Source organism: Dipodomys merriami, unplaced genomic scaffold (assembly GCF_024711535.1).
Source record: "Dipodomys merriami isolate MVZ:Mamm:240054 unplaced genomic scaffold, mDipMer1.0.p SCAF_32, whole genome shotgun sequence".
NCBI lineage: Eukaryota > Metazoa > Chordata > Mammalia > Rodentia > Heteromyidae > Dipodomys > Dipodomys merriami.
The window spans coordinates 10,980,644-10,996,119 of NW_027204715.1; the positions used below are offsets into that span (position 1 = coordinate 10,980,644).

Here is a 15,476-nt window from a genome sequence, read left to right on the forward strand (position 1 = left end):
ATTGTTAAATTACACCCAAATAATAAACAAAGTATACATAAACCTAAAGTTCAGCTACCAAGGCATCTCAATTTAAAGTCAATAAAAATCAAATTATTTCCCTTTTCTTTCTCCTCCTGGTAGCAGAGGAAATTAGGCCAAGAGAGCTTACTTCTAAACCATAGATAAATCAGGCACTTAGTGATGACTCAACGGGCTCAATGAGCAGAGTATGAACTTTCATTTATTTTCAGCAAATAAAGAGTTTTGCCTGTAGATTTACCTGGCTTTTGCAAGCTTTTGGTGTGATTCATGACCGTGGCTCCCAAGAAAACAACAAGCTTGGTGAAAATGAAGCTGAGAGAAAAATCTCACATTTACTCATCAAGATTGGGCAAAGTGGAAAAGCAAAGCAAAGGTGTGGATCTGGCTGACAGCTTCACTGACTCCATTCAAAGAGTCTCTGTGTCATCAGAGTTGGTAATCTGAGCATCCGTAATGAGCCAAATCAAATGGCCAGTATACACAGCACATGCAGCTTGCTCATGTTGCCTTCTTCCAGCTTGGAAATACAGAAATTATGTGTGTGTATAAATTATATATATATATATAGTATGTTATATATAATACATATTACAAAAAATATGGTGTACTGTGCCCAAATTTGTACTGTGCTCCATGCTTTTGCTTCTCTGGACAAATGCAAACACAGTCAAGAAAGTATAGAAAATAATGACATTAGCCGGGTATGATTATTTCAATTTGTAATCCTGGTAACTCAAGAGGCAGAAAGTACAAAGATCTGGTTCAAGGACAGTGTACGTAAAAAGTGAATGCTGAGTCATGCCTGTAATCCCAGTTATATGGGAGCTGGAAGGCAATGAAGCCAGCATGGGCAAAAGACCCTATCTGAAAAAGAACCTGAAAGCAAAAAGGGCTACAGATGTGGCTCCAATGGTAGAACACTTACCTAGCAAACACAGCACTGAGCTCAAAGCCCCGCGCTGCCCCCCTAAAAAATTTAAAAACTTTTATCATCTCCATTATTCACTAATATACCAGCAATCAGTATCGGATTAAAGAGAACTAAGGTATAACCACAGATCTGGATATAAAATATACCAAGTGTTATACTAAATATAATGAAGATGTTAAAATGAAAATCAGACAAATCCATATATATAATAGAGGAATCCATATGTATGAATATGTATGTATGAACAGGAATAAATGTGTACCCGCATACATATACCATATAATACTATATATGAATAGCATACATGAATATATAATACCACATGTATGTGAGCATACAGATCCCTATATAATATGAACCCATATGTATGAGTTATGAATATATGAACATTAATACCTAAGTCTATATATATGCATGCATATATACATACATGTATGTATATACACTCTCAACACACACCTGCACACACACACACACACACACACACACACACACACACACACACACACACACACACACACAAAACCAGTAAAGTAATTCCTTTTTTCACTTTAAAGCCCAGAAGATTAAAAGAACACAATACAACAGAGTAGACTTGGAGAAAACTGAGTGTGTTTTCTATAGCAGAGTCCCTCAACTTTGACCCTATTAATGTGTGGACCTGAGCAGTGCTAGCTGGGAGCACCGAACAGCCTGGGATGCTAGCTAGAGCACCCAGTAGGTCAGCAGTACCTGATCATGCTAATCACCTAAAAAAATGTCTCCAGACATTGCTAAGTGTCAGGAAGGCACAGCTGCTCCCCTAAGAACATGTGTCCTATAGAAAAACTGACCAGGGCTGGGAAGGTGGCTCAGTGGTAGAGCGCTTGCCTTGCATGCATGAGGCCCTGGGTTCGATTCCTCAGCACCACATAAGCAGAAAAAAAAAGCCGGAAGTGGTGCCGTGGCTCAATTGGTACAGCGCGAGCCTGGAGCTGAAGAGCTGAGGGACAGTTCAGGCCCATGACTGAACCCCCCCCCCAAAAAAAAAGAAAAGAAAAACTGACCAACCCCGTTCCATAGAGTACCCATCACCTCAGCCACTCGCAAGCTAACTGTGGGACACAGAATGTATCAGCTGATCTAATCAGGCTATTTTCTTTTTAAACTTTAAAATATGTGTTCCTTACATATGAAAAGCTACCAAGAACCATGGCTTTATTTGGATTACAACTCTAAAAAGTTAGTTTCAATGTAAACCATTTTCTGTCTTTTGAAAATCTCACAACGGAAGGATCCATTTCCAAAATGGCATCTTAAATCTTTTATCACTACCCTTGAAGGACATGTGATTTTTCTCCAGCTCTGGAAGGAGGATGGAAGGAGATGACCTCCCAGGCTGGGGACCCGGGCCCGGGTGTCATTCACATGAAGAGAGCACACAGAAGCGCACCAGCTCATCAGATGCAAGCAAGATTTCCAAAGTGCATGCTGATTCCAAAGCCAACGGTTTTCCTATCACCACCTGGGACTCTGGAGTTTACTACAGACAGATAATGGATTGAGGTCTCGGAGCATGACAATGGCTTGTGGCTTGCCTTGGGGATACTCCCTAGAAACATACACGCACGTCACCAAAGTGCACCTGAGAGCCTTTCCTTGGATCTTTCCTACTTCTGCCTTCTCACTCACTTGTTGTTACCCTATCACCAAAACAAACTTTTGCTTTGTTGGTCACAAGAAAACTGCTATGCTGGGTTCTGACTGCTGGAAAAACATACCACTCTTCTTGGGCTCCCATCACATGACTTTAACCTGCTCTTGAGACACAAGCCTGACAAGATTTCCACATGGGTTTGATCTTCACCTTTACAAACTTGCGCAAACCCCCGAAGAATTTACATTCCAGAGAGCTAGAGTCCTGGGGCATAAATCTTGTTTCTACCACTTCCCAACTGGGTGAACTTGGGCAAATTACTTATTTCTGTGTTACCACACAAAAAATGGAGATGAAGACCATACCAACTGCACAGGATCATGGGCAGACTCAATGAATCCATCCCAGCTGATGGTAAGGGTACAGTACATTTTCACAAATTAAAAAAAAAAAACCCTGGATTAGTTATGCCTAGTGGTACATACCTATAATCCCAGTAGTTGGCTAGGGCACAATAAGTATCACAGGTTAAAGGCCAGGCTAAACTACATAGAGAAACCCTGTTTCATAAAACCAAAAAGAGAAAAAAGAAAAGAAACTATATCTAAAGAAATGCAGGTTTCGCCAGGATGATTACACGTGTGAGCCACCAGTGCCTAGGTAAGTGACATTTGTGTACAGATCCCTATTCTACTCTTGAAAGGGCTTTCATGTCAGAAGGAATCTTCTGAACATGAGTGCAATACATACACACAACTTACAGCCTAATGCAACTAATATTTTTTTTGCTTCATCTTTTCATTCTCAGAACTGCTGATTTATATTTTTCTTCTTATGGTTTTAAAAAAAGATACTGGAAAATACTAACACTGAGGAAAGGACAGGTGGACAAACTGCTCTTCACAACATATTTCCAGGGGTAAACAGATCAGGGGTTCTACAGACCTGATCTGTTTACCCCTGGAAATATTCTAAGGCAAAATCCAGCCCAATAATTGCATAACATCATGTCCTGTTCTTTGTCCTACGGATGCCTTGAAACAAGAAGACAACCCAGCTTTTAAATATTTCATAGAAATGATACACTGGCTTGTGTAAGAGAGTGCATGGCAGCCGTGGATTTAGATCCTCAAATACGGTTAACCTAGCAAATCTGCCCGGAGGCAAGAAGGAAATAGCTCCAGCTGAAAAAGCTGCACCCCCTGTGAGAAATACTCCAGAGTTTGGAGTATTCAAGGTCAGGAAAAAAAAAGAAAAAAAAAACCCTAATGCCAGAATTTACAATCTGCACCTGAACTTCATAACCTTGAAGCTGAACTTGGCCCCTCTTCTCTCCAAAGAAGAGGTGCCAAAAGAACAAAGACTTTTCGCAAATGTGATTCTTAGGACAGTCAAAACAAGTATTCTGATGACCCCGACCTGACTGACAAGGCAACTATGTGTGAAATGGTCGGGAAACTGGCTCCAACTTTTCTCAGAAAACAGAAGCAGTTTAGAAATACTGCCAGCCTCATTTACTGCAAACATTGTACTAGGTTGGTCTCAGCAAAAAACAAAACAAAACACAAAAAAGCCTAGCAATGGTGAGAGACTTCACCTCTCCTGTGACTGAAAAGCACAATGTAAAAACTGAAACCACAATGTGAAACATGAATATGCATGCGTGCACGTGCGCACGCACACACACACACACACACACACACACACACACACACACGATGTATACAGTTGGCCCTCTGTATTCAAGGGCTCTGCATTTGTGTATTCAATCCACTGTGGATCAAAAATATTCAAAAAACAGGATGAAGGCGTGGGGCTCTGAGTTCAAATCCTAGTACCTCAAAAGAATAAAAATAAAAACTCAGAAAGACTTACCTGTACTGGATATGGACAAATTTGTTTTTCTTGTCACCTTACCCTAAACAATGCAGTTTAACATTATATTATGTAACAAAGTCTGGAGACCAGGTACTATGGCACATGCGTGTAACCCTAGCATAATGGGGAGGGGGTTGAGACAGGAGGATTATGAGTTCAAGACCAGATTGAGCAACATAGCAAGGTCTTATCAAGGGAAGTAAATGGGAGGATTCACAAAGGCTATATGCAAATAGGCTGTTTTATATAAATAACTTGACTAGATATAGATTTTAATATCTGTGGAAGTACTAGAACAAATGGCCCACAAATACTAGGGGAAGATTATCTATTAGATATTAGATCTATTAGATATTAGATTATATATTAGATATCTATTATCTATATATATATACACACATAGATGTGTATATACACACATATATATGCAGATATGTATGTTATATATACACTAGTTGTATATATAAACAGAAAATCTTAATAACACTTGAGACACACAAACACACACAGAACAGCTCTCCTTCCTGCATATGCCTGGTAGAACAAACAAGGGCAAGTGGATGTTTTTCATACAAACCAGGAGCCACACAGAAAGAAAATTAGTATGTGGAGAAACTCTTTCCCTTGACCTCCATATACAGTCTTGGTGGTGTGAGTGGAATACAGGGTGTCTCCCCAAGGCCCAGAGCCAGTCTCAGCTGGGAGTGTAATTACAAGCAGGGAAGATGAGGGGTGTGGGAAGAGATGGGGCTACGGGTAGGTCAGATAGAGAGTTCTGGGACTGGAGGGCTGCAGAAGGCCTCCCTGCTAGCCCTGGCCTGTGAAATTAAAAGCCAAAACCAGAGCACTCTGTCACCCATTTTGTACTCATTCCTAGGTATGGTTGCTTGCTTGTTTTGCCTTCTGTCCCATAAGCACAGCTCATCATTTTTCAGAGCATGAAGCTGGAGAAAGGAAGAAGTCTCTGCTTGGTAAGAAATAACTACAGGAAATATTCCTGGGTTTTCATCTTGGGCTCCTTGTCAGCAGACATTCCTACCAAATAGGGACAGTGCAGAGCCAGAGAGATGTCACAGAACTAAGGGATGCCCGTCCAAGTTCTGCCTTTCATACTCCGTGCGCTCCCAGTGGAGTGCGTGTTTAGGGGACCCAGGAGGCACTGCTGCCTACGGTCTGGGTTGTAGACTGTCTATCACCGACTTGTTTTTCTTGCCACACACACTGATCCCCTGACTGCTACCCCCATGATAATGGACTCGATTTCAACACTCTTAGAAGGTTTGCCTTTCATCAAACAAGTCTCCTTTCCACTAGGTCCCACTGAGATGCTGACGGATGGATGGCAGAAATGCCCTGCTGTTTTTGTTCAGGGTTCCAAGAAGTCTTGTTCATAGCAATCTCTGGCATCCATTTGCTCCAAGCTGTAACGTCCATCCATATCTTTAACTGAGTCCTTTGCAACAGTGGAGCCATCCAAGTCTTTTTTTTTTTTTTTTTTTTGCCACTCCTGGGGCTTGAACTCTCGGCATGGGTGCTGTCCTTGGGTTCCTTCTGCTCACTCTACCACTTTGAGGCACAGCACCAGTTCCAGTTATTTCTGTGATTAACCGTAAGAGTCTCACGGACTTTCCTGCCTGGGCTGGCTTCAAACTGTAATCCTCAGATCTCAGACTAGGATTACAGGTCGAGCCACTGGTGTCCGACTCATCCAAGTAATTTTACATCATCAAGTCTCTGTCCCAGGTGGTCAGCAGGACTAGGAGTCCACTTTTTGTATAACCACGTATTGTATCTCATCAAAGCTGTCACAAATTTTTTAAGAACTTGTAAAAATAAAAGCCCAAACATTCTCTCTTTTGTGTGTGCCATTTTTTTGTGTGTCAGGCTCAAACTCAGAGCCTAGGTGATGTCCCTGAGTTTTTGTGCTCTACCATTGGAGCCAGGCCTTTACTTCTGGCTTTTTTGTTAGCTAATGGGAGATAAAAAATTCTCCCGCACTTTTCTATCCAAGCTGGCTTTGAACCTTGCTCCAAATCTCATCCTCCTGAGTAGCTAAGAAGACAGTCATGAGCCACCAGCACCCACCCAGCCCAACAGTACTTACTTAGGAATAAAACAAAGACAGCCATAAGGATTTGTGCTCATAATAACCACAAGACAAAACAGGGTAGCATTATGTCAGTAATTGTTACTCTCAGATACAGCAACAGATGTAGCTCTGTGACTAAACACGGGCTACTACTCAGCAATACAATGAGACAAATCACTGACAACAGCCTCAGAGTGAAAACAGTCAGTGTCAAAGGCTGACTCCACTTCCGCAGCCTGCACAGAAGGCAAAGTTAGAAGGAAACTAGAGCAGTACTTACCAGGGGTTGGAGGGAGGGCACCAGGACCATAAAGGAGCAGCAGGGGAGACCGTTCTGCATTGTAACCCTGCTGGTGGCACAGGTACTGTGAATGCCTGTGACAACTACATGTATGCATCTCAAATCATCGAAACCCCAGGAAGGTCTGAAGACTGCACAAATGTCAACTTTGATACCCAACCTTTTCACTTTTAACTCTGCAGTGCTAGGGATCAAAACCAGAGCCTGAGGAACCCTACCACTAAGCTACATTCCAAGTTATTTGGATAACTTCTTTTAATTGATGGATTGATTCTTGATTGATTTTGGCGGTACTGGGGCTTGAACCCAGGGCTCTACTCACTTGGTTTTATTGATCTCAGCTGGCATACTTCCACTTGAGCCACACACCCAGACCTGATTTTTTGATGGTCATTCTGGAGATGAAATCTAGGATACTTTTCCTGCCTGGGCTAGCCTCAAATCTCAATCCTCTAGATCTCAGTCTTTAGAGTAGCTAGAATTACAGATGTGAGCCACTGGTGCCAGCTACATGGTAACTTCTAAGCCTATATTTAAAAAATATAAATAAAAATAAAAAAGGAGGACCAGAGGTATTACCCAGCAGGGACAAAGTCTGAAGTTCAAAAACCCAGTCACTGACAAAAATAAATAAAGGTAGTAAATAAGACTAAAGGAAACATGCAGATGAGACTTGCCTACCTGAGATATGGCTTATCTTGGCATGCTCTCATAGTTTTGTTTTGTTTTGTTTTTTGCGTCCAGTCATGGGGCCTGAACTCTAGGCCTGGGCGCTGTCCCTCAGCTCTTCAGCTCAAAGCTAGTGCTCTACCACTTGAGCCACAGCGCCACTTCCAGCTTTTTTCTTTTTGCTCAGGTGGTGCTGGGGAATCGAACCCAGGGCCTCATGCTTGCAAGGCAAGCGCTCTACCACTGAGCCACCTTCCCAGCCCTGCTCTCATAGTTTTATGAGAGAATACCATCCTCCTCTTTCCAGTGGAGAACAACTGTCAATTTAATGACCAAGTCAGTATTTCTCGAATGCTCTAGGGAGAGGAGAGCACTTAAGGATGAAGAGGAAGAGAGAGGAGGAGCAGGGGGATAAGGGCAGAGAGCTGGGGGCAGGGGGCGGAGAACAGGGGGAGGAAGGGCAGGGAGAAGAATGGCAGGGAGGCAGGCAGGGGGAGGAAGGGCAGGGGCAGGAGGGCAGAGGGAAGAGGGGCCGGAGGAGGAGGGTAAGGGGAGAAGGTTCAGAGGTTGGCCACCTGCACAGGTGGGTTCTGAAGTAACTGAGGCTCTTTTCTGCAATAGGTTGATGGCCAGTCTCCCCTAGAAGACCACTCTTCACCGGGCACATCCCTGGGTCCTCTGGGGTCACACCATTAGAGGGACAAAATGTGGGCAGAGTCAACCAGCTCTGAATGGCAGCATTGTTAAAGGCACAGTGTGTTTTCACTTAACACTCAACACTTTTCATTTCAAAGTCGAGGGAAAGGTTTCCTGCAGTTAATAAATAGTGAGCTTAAACACACCCTCCCCCACCACCAATACTGGATATGCTACTTAACCATATCACTCTAGCGCCTGGCCTGCGGTCAACTCCCAAGGACACTACAAGGCAATTGAAAGAAAATTCAAAGACCAAAGAAACAGTTGCCCAAACAAATGTGCAATAGCTCCCCAGGCAATGCATATCCGGGTCCATGTGTGTGCTCTGGCTTTAAATGAACACAGGTCACGGTGCTGGGATGGGTGGGGGTGGGGGCCTGTCAGTCAACAGCCTTACTGTAATTAACCAGGAAGAACAGTGGAAGCATAAATCTAGGATCACGTGCGAACTCCCTCCACCAAACAGTGAACTTCATTCAGATTCTAATGAGAAGCTACAGAATCCACAAAATCATAAATACATCATGACAGGGTATCTCCCCTGGGCCCGCTCTGAGCAACAATGACACTTTTCACTAAACTTTCCTGCAAATAAACCAAAAATTTTTTAAATGTGAAAACACTTTGATCAAACCCCTCTACACTGGAAAGTTTTTTATCAGGAAATAATCAGACAAGTGTGCCAAGATCTAGGTACAAAAAAAGTTTAAGTTGCTGTTATAAAAGCCAACAACTAGAAACAACATCAGCTGGTCAAATACTTGAGAATGTGTCTCCCTAAAAGAGCAGTGATACTATTAGACACTCAGGAACCTTACTGTAGGTGGGTGCACGCCCCTGCAAATCACAAAGAAGGGGGGAACAAAGTAAAGAAGCAGAAACCGTCAGTATAAAAAAGTGAAAATCGTGGTCTTTGCGGAATTGTTTTCTTTTTAGTATCTTTAAGTAGTTGTACACAGGAGTTGCCAGTTGTCATTTAACAAAGCAGTTTATCAACACAATGCATCTTGAGCTTCACCCCTTTCAACGGTCTTGCCCACCCCTCCCCTACTCAACCCTTCCCTCACCTGCTTAATTTCCTGGGATATACATTGGATTCTTGACTGCATTCTTACCCTCTTCTCTTCATTTGTCTACCCCTTGACCCCACCCTTTTCCAGTACCCCGTTCCTGGGGTGGTGGGTTTTTTTTGGTTGAATTTTGACTTTGTTTTTCTAAGAATTATGATGTGAGTTCACCCTTGAATCTACTATATTTCTATTAACACCTATGCATATTACTTTTGAATTTACATACCAGCAATTATGTTGTGTATATTATCATTAATAATGATTTACCAAAAACTTCCTAAAATCCCAACCAAAAGCAATTCCATTAAAAAAAACACAATTTTAATAATTTGAGACAAAACTTTACCTCAAACAAAAAGGAATTACTTGCAAAATGTACAATAGGAGTGATATTTCCAGAAAATATTTAAAAATCTGAAAAAAAAAAACCCACCACATTTTCATGGCTAACAAGGAAGATGCAATCCCCAAACAGTTTTATATGGACTATTTTCTAAATAATAAATATTAAGGTATGCTTTCATCTTTTAGCCAAATAATTCGTTTCCAGTTTTCATTATAGCACTGAAAAGTATAAAGAACAGTTACCCGACACAGGTGGCTCACACCTGTAATCCTAGCTACTGAGGAGTCTGAAATCTGAGGTTTAAGGTCCAAAGCCAGCCCAGGCAGGAAAGTCCATGAAACTCTTTACCTCCAATTAACCACCAAACTGTGGAAGTGGAGGTGTGGCTCAAATGGTAGAGCAACAGCTTGGTGCAAAAAAGCCAAGGGAAAGTACAAGGCATTGAGTTCAAGCCCTAAGGCTTGAAAGTAAGGAAAGCAAACATTTGCTGGGACTGGGAGTAGAGCTCAGAGGTAGAGGATTTTTCTACTAAATGTTAAGGCCTGGAGTCAATCCCCAGGAGGCTCAGAGGTAGCATGTGACCCTGGGGAATGAACATGATACATGCCGTTAAGAAATGGTGAAAACAGTGGGTGCTGGTGGCTCACGCCTGTAATCCTAGCTACTCAGGAGGCTGAGATCTGAGGATCATAGTTCAAAGCCAGCCCAGGCATCTGTGAGATGCTTACCTCCAATAAACCACTAGAAAACTGGAAGTGGCACAGTAACTTAAGTGGTAGAGGGCTAGCCTTGAGCTGAAGAGCTGAGGGACAGTGCCCAGGCCCAGAGTTCAAGCCCCACAACCGACAAGAAAGAAAGAAAGAAAGAAAGAAAGAAAGAAAGAAGGAAGGAAGGAAAGAAAGAAAGAAAGAAAATGGTAAGGGTGAAAAAAAAAGAAATGGTGAAAACTCACAATATCATGCCTATAGTGATTGTGACTTATATAACTTATATAATCAATCGCTCATAATTCCATTCATCTTTAAATATGGATGTATGAGCCAGGCACTGGTGACTCAGGCCAGTAATCCTAGCTACTCAGGAGGCTCAGATTTGAGGACTGCAGTTCAAAGCCAGTCAGGGCAGGAAAGTCCATGAGACTTATCTCCAATTAACCATATGAAAACCAGAAGTGGAGCTGTGGCTCAAAGTGAACACTAGCCTTGAGCAAAAGAGCTCAGGGACAGTACCTGGGCCCTGAGTTCAAGCTTCATGACTGACAAAACAAACAAAAAAATATGGCTGTATGAATCTTGTTGATATCAGCAAAGCCAGCCTCCTCCATGCTGAAAAGTAATAAAGGAACCATCTCAGAACCACAATGATTTAACAGTGATTTTCTACTGTGGTATTACTGTTCACAAAACACAAATGATTATGCAAATCCCTACTACCCATAGAATGAGTGATTTCACTGAAACATAGGCAAGAAAAGTAGATTCACAGAAAAACATTATGGAATGTACGCCTAACTACTCGCTCCGGCACTACAGAGCACCAGACATATACAACTCATTAAATTCCTTCCTTCTTGGTACGATGCTGATTGTCACCAATAAAAACCATAGCTTTAACCATACATTTCAATTCTGGCAGGAAGGGCAAGTGGACCAAGCTTCAGACTTCCCTGCTGTCTTCTTGTTGGAACGTTCCTGCAACTTAGGGACTCAACAATGTTATCCATCACTTACTCTGAATCCAAACTTTTGCAACTGTGAATGATAAGGATCCCAAATCCTACTAACGAGGAGAACAGATGCACACATTCAAGGTTCACGGCCTCAAAAGTGACCCCACTTAAAGCCCCCACAGGAAGACAAGACATCCTGTCCACCTCTCTTACGGCCTGGCTTAAAACAGGGAGCACTAGGCCCTACCAGTTCAAGCCTGATTTTGTGAGAGGTTGAGAGAGCCAGAAGAGCAAGCCACGTGACGTGACCGTGATGTGATGTGGAAGAACATGGAGCTAGGGAGCTCACAGCCAGCAACAACTGTCCTTCTGCAGCTGTTCCTATGGCTTTGCTGTACCCTTCATGGCAGGAGAGAGGGGGAGGAAAAAGAGAGAGTACTTGACAATAGAAATAGTAACTGCAGTATGGTATATGCAGGGGAGGAATGCAATGGGTAACCAAATGAATAGCAGGAAGTGGGAACATGTGTTGTGCTTGTGTGTATGTAGGGGGTGAGATCAAGGAATGGAGAGTAGAAGGGTGGGCGAATGCAGTCATAATATTCAGAGCAGATATATGAAAGCTGGAACCAGGTAGGTTGAAGGGATGGGTGGGGTTGGGAGAGATGTGGGGAGAATGACAGAAAGACATTGATCAAGGGGCACTGTACTCACAAATTACATGTTCCATTGAATCCCCTTTGTACAGCTAGTTAGAAATAAAAACTCAAGAAAAAAATAAAAGTTTGGGACTGGGCAGGGAAGGCAAATACTGTAACTCCATCATAAGACAAGGAAAAGTGACCCAACTGAAGATGTTGCATGAGTTTCTAGGGTGCTTTTGTGACTCGGTGGGACTGGAAGTCCTTCACTTTGAGAGATGGCTGAGCATGAGGAAAAGCGACCAAAAGAACAAGATCTCCATTTCTTTTCTAAAGAAGAAAAGTCACTAGGTTCTCTCTCTCTCTCTCTCCCTCTCTTTCACACACACACACCCCACTACAGAAGAAGGAGGAAGAATAGGTGTGGGGAGTCCATTTACAGCTTCAGAAGCTCTTAGTGCCTTCTGGGTAAGGGGACACTGCCAGTCTGAATGGGCAGCAGGAAAAAGGTGTATCTGGAGTATCTTTCACTCAGTGCATCCCTAGGAGCCGGAATGCCTGCTTTCTGGATTTGTTCTTTATGACAGTCTGACTTGTGGTCATTTCACACTTCCATTCTGAAAATCAACATGTTCATTTAGGTCTCAATTCCCTTCAAAAGAACTTGCCCCTGAATAGCTGTTACACCAAACTTTTGCCAAAAACATCCCCCAAATCGGTCTACCTAAAAATGTCTGGCTCCCAATGCATTCTAGGCACTTTGCTTGGTTTGGAAGACAAACACTATCCTCTTCAAAAAGTTTCACACCATAGTTGTGCTACTTTGTGAACTATTTTGCTTTATATGCATATATATGTGTGTGTGTGTGTATATATTTATATAGTTGATTTAGTTACAGACATGCCCAAGTTTCTGAAGTCTACTTTTTAACAAATGACCTAGAAATGCTCAAAACCCAAGCTTCCCAATGGAAAGCACACACACTCTAGCGATCACAATTATCTAACAAAGGACAAGAAGAAACTGAAACTGGCTCAGGTTGTCCAATTGTGGCGCCCATTTTTGAAGCCAGCAGTGTCAGCTGATTGGCACACACTTTACCAGCTTCTCCTGGCTGCTGACCGGCTCTAAGAAGTCTCATCCCACTTAGACCAGGCATGCACTGACAAGAGGCATGTTTGGGAGAGGCGATTGCTTCACCGACTCCAGTGTCTAGCTCAGGGCGACTCAATTAGGAATGATTTGGCTTCAGGGTTCAGTAATGTTAGCAGTCATTTCAAGATGTCACCACTTAAGGGGGAGTTCCTGGCATCGGGTGAGCAATGCATAGGTCAGATGATACCCAGCAAAAATCATTGAGCTTCCAATGTCAGTAATACCCAGTTTGAGAAACCCTAGGACAGCTCTAAGCAGCAGCTGTAATTCACCAGCAGCTCCCTTTCACCTTATTATTTGACTATCCATCATGAAGCTAGCACATGGAACATCTCACTCAGAACCTTTTTTCCCCCCAGCTGTTAACACGTGCTTTAAGTGGTTGTTCAACAAGCAACAATTCATTATCGCTGTAGCCCAGTGAGAAAAGTCTGTGATCAGGAGAACCCTACAAGGTATAACAAGACCCCACTTCTACACTTTCTGTTGCTATCCTAACAGGACAGGACAATATTTTCTTCTCTGGACAATGTAACAAAAGAATATTCTAAGACATTCAAGAGAAAGAGAGGGTTTATGTTGGGAGGATGTCTCTAATTCATACACTGTTGTGTCATTTCTCTTGGCCCTGCTGCTATCCATTCAAAGTGATTCCAGAGTGAAAATCTTGAAGGCTAACTAGAAATTAATATTGTGACACAAAAGCCAACAGCAGGTTAAAAGGATAAATTTAAGTACTTGAAAGTAGCCCATTAATTCAAAAGTCAGCAGCAGCAGCAAAACAAAAAGGCTCTGGATTCTGCAACACACTCTTCAATTTTGGACAAGTGACTTTGGGGTGTTCTTTCCCCAGAGGATGGAATAAATTCAACATTACACTAATCACTGAAATAAACCCCGGTGTCCTTGTCCCCTTAAACACAGAACCAGAACCAGAACCAGCACCAAGTAAGTTCAAAGAAAAAAGAATACTTTTGAAGCCAACAGATCAGACCTGGTCAGTGGGCAGCCAAGTCATCCTGAAGTTCCCCCGCACTGGCACTAGGAGGCAATGTTCTTCCCAAGGGAGTCCAGTCAGTCCACGGGGCTGGAGAATTGCAACCTCAACACACCTTACTCAAATTCTATGTTTCCATCAGATTTTCTAAAAGACTCAAGAGCACCAAACAAACATGGCCAAGAACCAAGCTCCAGAGGTATTTGCCCTAGAGGCAAAGAGAATTATTTGCCCCAGTTTTCCTACAGATGAAAGCAATTAAAAAACCAAAGCCCTGGGGTCATTTACCTTTGGACAAACTACTACTTGCAAAAGTCCTGAGGTGTCTTTTTACAGGGAAGAAAATAAAGTTCCATGGATTATAAAGTGCTAATGTCTCACAGTGAAATGTGTGTGTGTGTGTGTGTGTGTGTGTGTGTGTGTGTGTGTGTGTGTGTCCCTCTCCTGTTTAAGTCAAAATATCTATTCTCAATGAATTCGGTGCCCCTCTCAAAAACAAGAAAATAATAGTGAGCACTTGGGTTAGCACTGTTGCCAGAGAAGACAGCAATCGAGCGTCCGGAAAGCAGAGGGACTTGGAATATTCTATCCAATTAAGTCAGATGAAGTTAAGTTGGCTAACACCGGAGGCAAAAACCTCACCAGCCTATTTTGCTGGAAGATTTCAAGGCGGTCCTGGATTCACAAGACATTCCCTGAGCTTTCCACTCCTATTCCCCCCTTTCCAGAAAAATCACATAACTCTTCCTCAAGTCAATTAAGTTTATTTTGAGCCACTTCAAACCTCAAACTTAAACAGAAATGTATTAAATAAACACCACCAAGAAAGGAAAGGGAGCCAAGAAAACCACAGCAACTCGTCGATCCCAGAGGGAGAAAAAAGGGTCCAAGGCTCTCCAAGAGAGCATCGGTTTCCTCTTTTTTCTTTTTTAATCTGAAGTAACGAATGTTCTGTAAGTTCGCAGTCCACGTTTGCCAAGGGCGGGCGGGCGGCACACAGCCGGCCACGATCCGACATGGTGGCAGGGGCCTGGAGGGCGGCTCTGGGCACGCGGGACCCCCTCGGCCGTCCCGCGGGCAGGAAGCCCCGCGGCCCCCTCCCCAGGCCGCCCGGGAAGCGTCCGCACCCCTGCACAGGAAGCCGGCACGCTTCGCGAAGGAAATGCCACACCAGACCTCGCTCGCAGCGAGGCTCGTCCCGAAGCTCAACGTTGTTCCTTTAGACGGGCCTTCCTGCGCCCCGGCAGCGCTCCCCGGCTCCGCGCGCCCGCGGACTCACCTGGCGCGGGGACGGGGGGGGGTGCGGGACACCCCCCCGAAACCCAGTCACCTAGGGACCGGGAAACGCACCTGGGCCGCACACTCCGCCC

The 15,476-nt window shown here is 43.4% G+C and overlaps 1 protein-coding gene and 1 non-coding gene across 3 annotated transcripts in view; both read right to left on the minus strand.

Annotated features, from left to right (window-relative positions):
• The window catches only part of Myo10 (myosin X), a 196,289-nt gene that overhangs the window by 180,136 nt on the left and 677 nt on the right, over positions 1 to 15,476 (minus strand). The gene's annotated exons all lie outside the window — the stretch shown is intronic.
• On the minus strand, positions 7,709 to 7,789 carry Trnaa-ugc (transfer RNA alanine (anticodon UGC)). Its single transcript has one exon. It is a non-coding gene; the product is annotated as a tRNA-Ala (tRNA).